The sequence below is a fragment of the Octopus bimaculoides genome, chromosome 16, assembly GCF_046866305.1.
Source record: "Octopus bimaculoides isolate indiv1 chromosome 16, ASM4686630v1, whole genome shotgun sequence".
NCBI lineage: Eukaryota > Metazoa > Mollusca > Cephalopoda > Octopoda > Octopodidae > Octopus > Octopus bimaculoides.
This window is the reverse complement of record NC_142943.1, coordinates 13134658-13147157: the sequence shown is the minus strand read 5'-3', so window position 1 is coordinate 13147157 and position 12500 is coordinate 13134658.

The window sequence follows — 12500 nt, the reverse complement described above, 5'->3', positions numbered from 1 at the left end:
CACAAAAACCTATCTGGAAGGAATGAACTTTCCGTCACATTTATTGAAGACAACCACATCAGTCAATCACTCTTATTTCTTTACTGCCCACAAGGGGCTAAACACAGAGGGGACAAACAAGGACAGACAAGGGTATTAAGTCGATTACATCGACCCCCAGTGTGTAACTGGGGATCTTTTTTAAAACGGGGGCCACATTTTTCATTAATGTTTTACGTAGTGTTTTTGGTACCGAAAGACTTTCAAACGTTTCTGCCAGCTCACCACACCAGTCATCACTCTTGACAACAAAATCTGTGCACATTCTTTTGTTTTTTTAATTCTTTTATTAGTTTGTCATTTGACTGCAGCCATGCTGGAGCACCGCCTTTAGTCGAACAAATCGACCCCCAGGACTTATTCTTTGTAAGCATAAAACTTATCCTATCGGTCTCTCTTGCCGAACCGCTAAGTTTCGGGGACGTAAGCATACCAACTTTAGTTCAAACACAGACACACGCATAAACATGATCATTTATGAGCGAAGTGGGTCTTCACCTTTATATATATGCGAGGGGGTGCTGCAAAGTTCCTGATTTGGGATTAAAGAAAATACAAGAAGATCCGTTAATTATGATTTTGTTCAGTATTTCCCTCTCAGATTGAAACATTGCAACAATTTCTTCAGTTTTTTTAAGCGATGTAAAAGAACTCGGAAGGTTGGGCTCCAACCAGGCATTTCTCGACACCCGTAAAGCCAGGAACTTTTCAGCACCGTCTCTTATACAGACATATATACTAATACACGTGGAGGACCAATGACCCAGTGGTTAGGGACGAGGACTCGCGGTCATACGATCGCGGTTTCGATTCGCAGACCGGGCGTTGTGAGTGTTTACTGAGCAAAGAAACTTAAAGTTCCACGAAGCTCCGGCAGGGGTTGGTGGCGAACCCTGCTGTACTCTTCCACCACAGCTTTCTCTCACTCTTACTTCCTGTTTCTGTTGTGCCTGTAATTCAAAGGGGCCAGCCTTGTCACACTCTGTGTCACGCTGAATCTCCCCGAGAACTAAGTGAAGGGTACTCCACGTGTCTGTGAAGTACTCAACCACTTGCACGCTAATTTCACGAGCGGGCTGTTCCGTTGATCGGTTCAACTGGAGCCCTCGTCGTCGTAAGCAACGGAGTGCCGTAGTAATAACCAATACACACACACACACACACACACACACACGCAAGCATGTATGTACGTATGTAATTATGTATGTATGTTTGTATGTATGTATGTATATATACAGAGGGTTTGCAAATCCAATGGGGGTCTTAAAAGACATGTTAGGATCCACAATGAGCAGAACTTACTTGCAGGTATTGGTAGTGCAAATCAGAGGTGCAATCTGTGTGGGTGTTTTTTCAAAACACTGTCTGGTTTAAAAAGCCACATCAGACGCCATGAAAGGGCTAAGGTGTAGGTGCAGGAGGTGGTCAAACTCTGTTTAAGGAGTAGACAACCACCATATATATACATATATATATATATATATAAATATATATATATATATATATATATATATATATATATATATATATATATATATATACATATATAAATATATATATAGTTGCACTGGCTTACCTTGATCGTCAAGAATGACGTTGAAATATGTTTATCTTAAGTAAATGTATTGAAAGTAATTATAAATTAAAATGAAAATGTGTGTGGTTTGTTAATGATCAATGCAGACGACAGAATAACAGGAAATTGACGTCTCTTAAAGTAAAACGGAGATTGATATCAATGGGTGTTGAATTTAATCTTGGATTGTACATCCCTTCCAGTTTCTTGTTGCTAACCAGCATTTAAGTTTGCCTATTAAACATAAATGCATACATATGTACATGCATACATGCATACATACATACATGCATACATACATACATACGTACATACATACATACATGCATGCATGCATACCTACCTACCTACATGTATGTATACCTACGTGTATACATACAAACATACATACATACATGTATGCATACATACATGTAAGCACACATACATACATGCATGCATGTATACATACATAGAAACATTCATACATACAAGTATACATACGTACCTTCATGCACACATGTATACGTTTATATTTTTGGACGTACTATATATATACATCACATGCCTATATACATGTGTGTAGTCTATCTATTTATTTGTCTGTCTCTTTCCCTTTACACACACACACACACACACACACACACACACACACACACATAGGGAGAATTCACCAAAAAAAACAACAACACACGAAGACAGGTGGTGTAGAAAACAAACAGATGTATTAGTATAACGCTCGAGAATTGAAAAAGTCTTTAACGTTTCGAGCCTACGCTCTTCCACAGAAAGGAACACGGAAAGAAACAAGGAGAGAAATAAGGAGAGAAAAAAAATGTGTGTAGTGGTTAGTGATCTATCATGGCGTATATATATATATATATATATATATATAACTCTTCGAAACGCCGGTGTTAAAACGGGGGTAGCTGATGAGGGAAAATGTTCTCTATGTGGCTTGTGTGTTTTCTGTACTCTGGTTATTATTATTTTCTTGTCTACGTTTTGTTTACAATGTCCTGTAGCCAGATATGCACCTATATGTACAGGTAGACGTAGGTATGCACATACCTGTACGTATATATGCATATACTCATTTTTATTTGTTTATATATATATATATATATATATATATATATATATATATATATATATATATATATATATATATATATATATGTACGAGTGAGTGGATAAACGAAAGAAGGACACTCGACCAATTTATAGAGAGTTACATGTATGGATCCAAGCAGTTAGATTCAAATTCTTTGGTACTCATGAAGGGATAAATTTGTTATCGATTAATAATAATTATAACCACGCTTTAAAACCCAAGAGTACCTACGAATTTGAATCAAATTGTTTTGATCCATATATGTATATACACCTATACATACATACATACATACATACATACATGATATGCATACATATATAATAAATAGTAAATTATATAAATATATATGTATAGATACATACATACATTCGTAACGGCCGAATGCAGATATGTGTACAGGACGTCACCAACGGTGCAAACTACGTGAAATACGCAAACAACGAGATAAAAATGGAAAACAATACAAGGAAACACAGAGAAAGGTCCCTTCATCAGCTGTCAGCTGTCTATCTACTCCTCATTTCGAGCATTCAACGACAATATGAGTCTTCAAAGACAGTTGCTCCCACAAATTCTAAAATAAAATTTAGTATTTATGGAGGGTCAAGTTGGGACCAAAAACATGACGGTGGAGATATACAAGGAAACCGTGCGTTCGGTTGTTCTTGCACACACCTTCTGATATTGCAATTTTTCACTCAAAACTCTATGAATGGTGCGTCGGGAAACCCCAGGGACCAAAATGCGGAGATCATCCAGAGAGACCCGCTGATTATCATGCAGGATTTGCTTAACCTTCGCAATTGTCTCGTCGGAAACTGATGGTCGCCCGCTTCTCTCTTCGTCATGAATTTCAGTACGACCAGCTTTAACTATCCATGCACGACTCGCCATAAACTTTCGTTAATTGGCGATGAATTTCAATCGGTTTACTGCTTTTGCGTTCAAAAACCGAATAACTACGCGAACTTGGCGGTAGTGTTAAGGCGAGCTGGCAGAAACGTTAGCAAGCTGAGCGAAATACTTAGTGGTATTTCGTGTGTCTTTACGTTCTGAGTTCAAATTCCGCCGAAGTCGACTTTGCCTTTCATCCTTTCGGGGTCGATAAATTGAGTACGAGTTGCGTACTGAGGTCGATCTAATCGACTGGCCCCCTCCCTCAAAATTTCGGGCCTTCTGCCTAGAGTAAAAAAGTGTCAATCGGGAGCTCCATCAGATACGACTGCCAAGCCAAGACTGAGTGTGCCAGCAAGGCGCGCTAGGGCAGGCGCGGGTGCATGCACAACAAACACAACTGTGTTGACAATAGCCGAACGCACAGTTTCCCTGCGTCCCCAGCGCTTTGGAGACCCTACTTTTGGGATTAACCCCGAATATATATAAAGTAGTTGTATGTTGTCAATTTCATGTGACAGCTCCATGAAGGGAAATAATACTACTGCTATTTAGCCCTAGTTAGAAGGCACCTCTTCCTGTCGGCCTTGACACATTTCCTGCGACTCCAGACTGATGACGAGCAAAGACTCAGAAACATGTCTCTGGATGCAGGCTTAGCTAAGTGGAGGTGCTTGTTTCCCCCTTGTAAACATAAGAACACAGGAAATGTGTCAAGGCCGACAGGAAGCGGTGCTGCTTCCTAGGGCTAAATAGCAGTAGTATTATTCCCTTCATGGGACTGTCACATTAAGTTGACAGCATACAACTACTTTATCGTATCACCACTGCTTAAGTCTCTCTGAGAGATTTAGAAATGTATTATTTCTCTCTCTCTCGCGCTCTCTCTCTCTCGCTCTCTCTCTCTCGCTCTCTCTCTCTCTCTCTCTCTCTCTCTCTCTCTCTCTCTCTCTCTCTCTATATATATATATATATATATATATATATATATATATATATATATATATATATATATATATATGTATATATATATATATATATATATATATATATATATATATATATATATGTATATATATATGTGTGTATATATATATATATATATATATATATATATATATATATATATATATATGCAGATATATGTTATGCATGTTTATATGTATGTATATATGTATATATATATATATATATATATATATATATATATATATATATGTATATATATATATATATATATATATTTATATATATATATGTATATATATATGTGTGTATATATATATATATATATATATATATATATATATATATAGACATATATTATACGTATTAACGATGCTTACACGTATATACCCATAAAGCTTGCATATACACGTAGACAGACGGACAGATACACACACACACACACACACACACACACACATATATACACATAAGTCACATATTTAAACTCACACACGTCTCACACTGTCACATACTTATATAAACACACACACTCGTCTGGACACGTGCGGGCGTGCACACACACGCATGAGATGTTGCGTTGCGTCTATCCCAATATTCTTATACAAAGCCGTGAATATAAACAGATGTTGAAATATCGAACTGTCAGTCTCATCAATAATTTTTTGTAATTTGAACTGTTTTCCAGATAATTACGAGACATTAGTCATTTCCATAGACACTAGTTGTACACAAATTTATATCAAAATACTCAGAATATTTTATATATGAAATGTTTGTAGCTCAGGCGTGGCAACGTGGTAATAAGCTCTTTCCTCCAACCACATGGTCCCGGGTTCAGTCTCACTGCGTGGCACCTTGGGCACATGTCTTCTACTATAGCCTCGGGCCGACCAAAGCCTGGTGTGTGAGTTTGGTAGGCGGAAACTGAAAGAAGCCCGTCGTATATACATATGTATGTGCATATTTGTGTGTGTGTGTGTGTGTGTGTTTGTCCCCTCCCATCCATACCCCACCATTGCTTGACAACCGATGCTGGTGTGTTTATTTCCCCGTAACTTAGCGGTTCAGTGAAACCGATAAAATAAGTACTAGGCTTGTAAAGAATAAGTCTTGGGGGGTCAACTAGTTCAACTAAAACTCCTTAACGGTGGTGCTCCAGCATGGCCGCGGTCAAATGATTAAAACAAGTAAACGAATAAAAGAATAAAATGCATTTATTTTTTAAAATCTTTTATTTGTTTCAATCATTGGGATGTGGCCATGCTGGGGCACAGTCAAGAAGAGTTCGCGGAAAGCCATTCTCTTTTAGTGCTTTATAATTTAACACACGCACCGGTACAATTTCCACTCATTTATTTTTCTAAAATTTTCGTTGCGTCTTGCAACCTTTTCAATAGTCGTTGACTCTGTCCGTTATCCGAGCTGCGTACTTTTTGTTTGTTTGTGCGCATGCGTGTGGGGAATTATAAGGCACTAAAAGAGAATGAGTCCCCCCACCCCCAGACACGAACTAACATAAAGAATCTTGCAAACCAAATCCAAAAACGAAATATATACATATATCTGTGTGTGTATATGTGTATGTATATATATATATATATATATATATATATATACACAAATAATAAATGAGTATATGCATATATACGTACAAGTATGTACATACCTACGTCTACCTGTATATATAGATGCATATCTGGGTACAGGACGTTGCAAACAAAACGTAGACAAATGATAAACAGAGTACAGAAAACACACAGAAACATTTCCTTCATCAGCTGCCTCCATTCTAACACTGGTGTTTCGAAGATATATATATATATATATATATATGTATGTATGTATGTATGTATGTATGTATGTATGTATGTATGTATATGTCTTATTACCTGGATATGCATGCGTGGTTTGTTTGAATCACGAGTACGTGTCTGCATGTGTGTCTGTAATATACATGGACACACGCATACTTGATTGCAGGTGAGGAATTGTGTACGTGTATGCTTGTGTGCTATTGTGTGTGTGTGTATGTGACCGTGTATTACTTTCCACACCTTCTCTCTCTCTCTCTCTCTCTCTCTCTCTCTCTCTCTCTCTCTCTCTCTCTCTCTCTCTCCCTCTCTCTCTCTGCAGCAGACAGCAATGGGATAGGCGGCAACCTGAAGTGCTTTCTTCTTTCTCTATATCCGATTCTACGGATATGTGTATGTACATATAAACACGTGTAGCGGCGCAAACACACACACACACACACACACACACACACACACATACACACACTCACACACATATGTACACTCACACACACACACATACACACACTCGCACACATATGTACACTCACACACACACACACACACACACACACACATGCTGACGTCTGTACACCTTCCACCTACACACCTACACCGCCCCACAACCCGACACAAATACACAAATGCACAGAATATTGTTACCCTCACCAGCAGCAACAACAGCAACCACGGCAGCTGCGGCAGCAGCAGCAGTAATAATATTAGTGTTAGTATTAGTAGCAGTAGCAGTGGTAATAGACCGGTGTTATTCAGAGATAAGATTCAGTAATTAAGTTGCCTTTCAAGATGTCCGCCATATGACTTTTTCTGGATTGTTCCATTGTAATTATGGAAATCCACTGATTAGGTGGTCGGCTACATTTAGTTACCGTATGTATATAGTAGTAGTAGTAGTAGTAGTAGTGGTGATGGTGGTGGTGGTGGTGGTGGTGGTGGTGGTGGTGGTGGTGGTGGTTGCAATAGTGGTAGGGGTAGTTGTAGTAGTAGTAGTAGTAGTGATGGTAGAGGTGGTGGTGGTGGTAGTATGGTGGTGGTGGTGGCGGTATGGTGGTGGTGATGGTGATAGCAATAGTGGTAAAGGTGGTTGTAGTAGTAGTAGTAGTAGTAGTGGTGGTTGCAATAGTGGTAGGGGTGGTTGTAGTAGTAGTAGTGGTGGTGGTAGCGGTGGTGGTAGAGGTGGTGGTGGAGGTGGAGGTGGAGGTGGTGGTGGTGGTAGTATGGTGGTCGTTATGGTGATAGCAATAGTGGTAAGGGTGGTTGTAGTAGTAACAGTAGTGTTGATGATGGTAGTGGTAGGGGTGGTTGTACTTCTAGCAGTGGTAGTAGTTGTAGCAGCACCAGCAACAGCAGAAGCAGCAGCAGCGATAGGGTGAATAATATAGTAGAGGTAGTGGTGGCGTTGTAGTTGTGGTGCAGGAGGTGGTTGTGGTGTTAATGGTGGTTGTGGTGTTGGTGGTAGTTGTGGTGTTGGCTGTGGTTATAGTGTTAATGGTGGTTGTGGTGTTGGATGTGTTGATGGTGGTAGTGGTGGCGGTTGTGGTATGGTGGTGTTGTTAGTGGTGCTGTTGTTGTTCATGGTTTCGTGGATGTGTGGTGGTCGTTGAAGTGCTACTGGTGAGTGTGATGGTAGTGTTCGTAGTTGTGGTGGTGGTGGTGGTGGTATGGTGGTGGATGACGAAATGGTAGTAACGGTGACTGTCATTGTTGCTGTTGTTGGACGTGGTTACGTAGTAGTAGTAGTAGTAGTAGTAGTAGTAGTAGTAGTAGTGGTGGTGGTGGTGTTGCTGGTGGTGGTAGTGGTGGTGGTAGTGGTGGTGGTACTGATGGTGGTAGTGGTGGTGGTGGTGTTGGTGGTGGTGGTGGTGGTAGTGGTGGTGGTAGTGGTGGTGGTAGTGGTGGTGGTGGTAGTGGTGGTGGTGGTGGTGGTAGTGGTGGTGGTAGTGGTGGTGGTAGTGGTGGTGGTAGTGGTGGTGGTGGTAGTGGTGGTGGTGGTGGTAGTGGTGGTGGTAGTGGTGGTGGTAGTGGTGGTGGTGGTAGTGGTGGTGGTGGTGGTAGTGGTAGTGGTGGTGGTGGTGGTAGTGGTGGTGGTAGTGGTGGTGGTGGTGGTAGTGGTGGTGGTTATAGTTCTCTGTGGTTGTTATTGTTGTTTTAGTTGTAGTCATACATTCGTAGTGTTTGTCAGAATTGAATTGTCCTCGTATTTTAGCCACAGGTGTACTTTGAAAAAAAATGGTAGTGGTGGTGGTGGTGGTGGTGGTGGTAACGATGATGTTAGTAATTGTGCAAGTATAATGGTAGTTGAAATAGAAATGTTAGTGAGATGCTACGAAGGTGAGCTGAAAAGTTCATAGGTCGACTATGAAGGAGTGATGCTAGAGCTGTGAAATCTTGCATGCGTTAATTTCAACTGACGAATGAGGGGGGGGGGGAGTCTTGTTTCACCAGGACAATGCCCCATCACACAAGTCCTTGGTTTCAATGGCTGCTGTGCGTGACTGTGATCTTGAACTTGTTGATCAGCCCCTCTGATCTCCTGATTTGGTCCCATCTCACTATCATTTGTTTCCTAACATGAAACACAAAAAACCCCCCAAAAACCCCACTTGATTGGGAAACAGTATCGTAGTGATGATGACGTCATATCTGCTGTTGATGACTTTTTTGACCAACAGGATGAAGGCTTCATCACCAATCGAATTCAAGGCACCGCACAAGAAGTGAGTGGACTGCATGGAGAATTATGATGAAAAATGAAGCTCATTCTATGAAAGAGTATCTTGATCAGCCTATGAACTTCTCAGCCGATTCTCGTAGTTGCGGTGCTAATGATAGAGAAGAGTTATGATAATGGTAGTTGTGGTGAGTGTAATGGTCTTAATCCAGTTTGGGATTTGGACAGAAGGTAAGTGAGATAGCGATTTAACGATTAACGTTTCTAGAATCTTTGAAGACGGACGTAGAAAGGATAAGGAGTCTATGAAGTTACTTGACTCGGACTTTTGCAGAGATTCATAACTGTTATACATAAGTTTGCCTAGCTTACAGATTTGGGGATTTTGACTGCCTTGGTGCGAGTAGTTCCACTCGGTTTGGTGGCTTGTGTGCCTCAATGACCCTGAGAGCAAATGCCAGCGGAGCGAAAGCCCCTGGTAGACTGACCAAAGTATAAAGGTCGGACTAATATGGGTCACCTCTTTCCAGAAGTAAAAATAGGTTTGCACAGGGCCAATACCAATATCAATAAAAATTAAAATAGTGAAGTTACAGAAGCATCGATGATAATTCAGAACTAACATGACCAAGGAGAGGTCAATAGCCTATGAACCACAGGGAGCAAAGAGCTTCAGTAAGGAAGTAAAACGAAAGTGAAAGTAGATGTACATATTAGAGTAGTAATACAACAATTGATATTACTTATATTGGATTTAAAAGTTACTTCTTAGTTGTACTGCTGGGTTAATTTTGAAAAATCTTGCCTCTCATAATCCTTTCTACTATGGGCACACAGCCTGAAATTTAAGGGAAAGGGATAGTCAATGACATCGACCCCAGTAACTGGTATTACTTATTTTATCGACCCCGAAAGGATAAAAAACAAAGTCGACCTCGGTGGAACTTGAACTCAGAAAGTGAAGACGGATGAAGTACCGCTAAGCATTTCGCCCGGTGAGCTAACGATTCTGCCAGCTCGCCGCCCTATATCTTGCCTCTCATAATACAGAAACATTTCTCATGGCAGCGAGCTGGCAGAAACGTTAGCGCGCCAGGCGAAATGCTTAGCAGTATTTCGTCTGCCGTTATGCTCTGAGTTCAAATTCCGCCATGGTCAACTTTGCCTTTCATCCTTTCGGGGTCGATTAAATAAGCACCAGTTACTCCCTGGGGTCGATCTAATCGACTTAATCCCTTTGTCTGTCCTTGTTTGTCCCCTCTACGTTTAGCCCCTTGTGGGCAATAAAGAAATAAGAAACATTTCTCATGGCTCCAACAAACGAAATGAAACTGGCGTTGCCCTGGAGGATGGCAGGGAGATGTTAGAATAGTAATTCCTTCAGATTCTTGGCGTTCTAAATTTATGCTTGTAATTTTGTAAGGTTCTGGGGCTGTTGTGACTTTAGATTTCCATTACAGCTTTTTGAGAAATATGATGGAAACAAGGATCAAATTTATGGCTTTCGTCGATAGTCCGCATTTTTCGTTTTGTGTTCCCGTCTTCCTTGTGTTGTTTTTTGGTGGCCGACTTTTGAAAAATGTCTGATAAGGGATTTTGTTCGGTGTTGCTACGTAGATATGTTATGCGATGTTGTTAGAGTAATACAGGATGCGATGTTATCGCCATTGTTTTGTTGGTGATGTTAATTAACCCATATAGCGTTTAACTGTTAGTTCTGTAGTTTATGCTAGATAATAATGATTGCTATTTTACTCATTATTATTATCATTATTATTATTATTATTATTATTATCATTATTATTATTATTATTATTATTATTATTATTATTATCATCATCATCATCATCATCATCATCATCATCATCATCATCATCATTATTATTATTATTACCATTATCATTATTATTATTATTATCATCATTATTATTACTATTATTATTATTATTATTATTATTATTATTATTATTAGTATTATTGAGAGGGCAGTGCATGCCATCATCATCATCACTATCATCATCATCATCTTATTATTATTATTATTATTATTATTATTATTATTATTATTATTATTATTATTATTATTATTATTGTTATTATTATTGCTAGTGTTGATGTTTCCTTATTTAGTTGTTTGATGCTGAAATTTATTTCAGTTTTGTTTGATGTTTGTGTATTGTGTTTGAGATTTCCAATTTTTTATTAGGTTAGCTATTTCTGGGTGTGTAATTGGGGTTGTATACGTTTGTGATGTCTTGTGGGATACGGTTTTTTGGGTGCATCTATGATTATTTTGCTGAACGTAAGTGTTGCATTGTTTAAGGTGGTGATAGGTTGGGTTGAATTCATAATAAATAAATAAATAAATAAATAAATAAATATAAAAATATTGAAATAAATATAATTTTTGTTTCTAAGCAGAACTCGTTTCATTGTGTTTTTTTGTTCTTTTTTTGAAGATTTTAAAGTTTATGAAAATAGTTTCGCTTTCTTTTTTGATATTTGATTGAACTGAGGATGATATTTTGTAGATGATTCTGAGGAAAGTAAGGGATTAAGTATGTTTTTATATTGATTTCAAATTTTTGGCACAAGGTCAGCAATTTCATCGACCCCACTGTTCAACTGGTACTTATTTTATTGGCCCCGAAAGGGATGAAAGGCAAAGGTGACTTCGCCGGAATTTTGTCCGGCGTGCTAACGATTGTCGCAGCTCATCGCCTTAATGTATGATTTTATATTAATGCGCTTTGTACTCCGGGCTTTTGTTTTGGTAGCCTGTATTTATATTGCAATGTCACCTATCCTATTATGGAAGTTATTTGTGAAAGTTATATGGTATATGCAAATTTTTTATGTAAATGTGTAAAGATCTGTCTAAGCTAATCTGAATATGATTTAAAATAGTGGCTGTTCTGCGTTGAAGTAGAAAGAATATTTCTGTATTACTACCATGTGAATGTGGTGTGTAATAAAAGTTCCATAAAAGTGATCTTGATGCCGTTGAGGTTATAGTGTAGAATTTGGAAATTTTACGTGTCAGGTTTCAAGTTTATCTCATTAAATATTTTTAAAGTGGTCTATGAAGTTTGAAAAGGGCTTAATGTTAGCATTTTTGTGGTTATCATTGCTGCTGTCATGGTTTTTTTCTTTTCTAAAACCGTATATTTTTTCTAGGGTATTTCTAAATGATGTTAGTTGGGAATAAACGGCAAGAAACAATTACAGACAAAAACCTCTTGCATCACAAGTTTACTTTGTGTCTACTGAGACAACCAAGGCCTATAGGCCTTCATTAAAAAAAAAGAACAAAGAGGAAGCCTCATCGTGGTCGCTAGAGCTGCAAGAAATAGCAACCAAAGCTCCCTTAAACCAGTCCCTGTTGCCTTAGAAAAGGACACTTCGAAGAATGTAGTCCTCAGATCACCTGTAGAAAGGACA